We start from the raw sequence: 582 nt of genomic DNA, 5'->3' as shown, positions 1-582 counted from the left end.
CCATCTATTTATCACAGTCTGCATCTGTGTTGGAATACAATGTGAGACGAAACAATGAATTGTCTGTTGCATGACCCATGAATGAATTTACTGTATACACCCCAAGACATGGTCAGTAACAGTGAATCCTTTACAGACGATGGTCCGATAGTTCTTTACCAATACCCTACGTGACGGGGTACAACACTCATGGAAGTATCATGGTGTCTGGCAACCCATGGGAAACTTAGGATAGTACGAAATATCACTTCCATCCAGGTTGACGCCCCTGTTAGACTGATTAAACCTGTGTCGTAATATTTTATAGATATAGTAACCTCGTACATGTCAATATCTAGTACATTAAGCAATGTGGAGGCATTAATGTAGCTCATTGATTATAACACTCTCGCGGGAGAATGACTGACACTCTAACAAGGGGCTTTGCAATTGCCTATTGTGGCTGTGAATAAGATTAATTACGTTGATATTATTCAGATTTCCTGCACACAAGTATATTTTTGTATAAAATGATAAACAGTGTAAATTGTTTACTTTGTTATATAATACATTTACGTAGACTGTGATCCCTTGATTTTGAAG

The sequence above is a fragment of the Penaeus monodon genome, chromosome 33 (genome assembly GCF_015228065.2).
Source record: "Penaeus monodon isolate SGIC_2016 chromosome 33, NSTDA_Pmon_1, whole genome shotgun sequence".
NCBI lineage: Eukaryota > Metazoa > Arthropoda > Malacostraca > Decapoda > Penaeidae > Penaeus > Penaeus monodon.
This window is presented reverse-complemented; position numbering follows the sequence as displayed.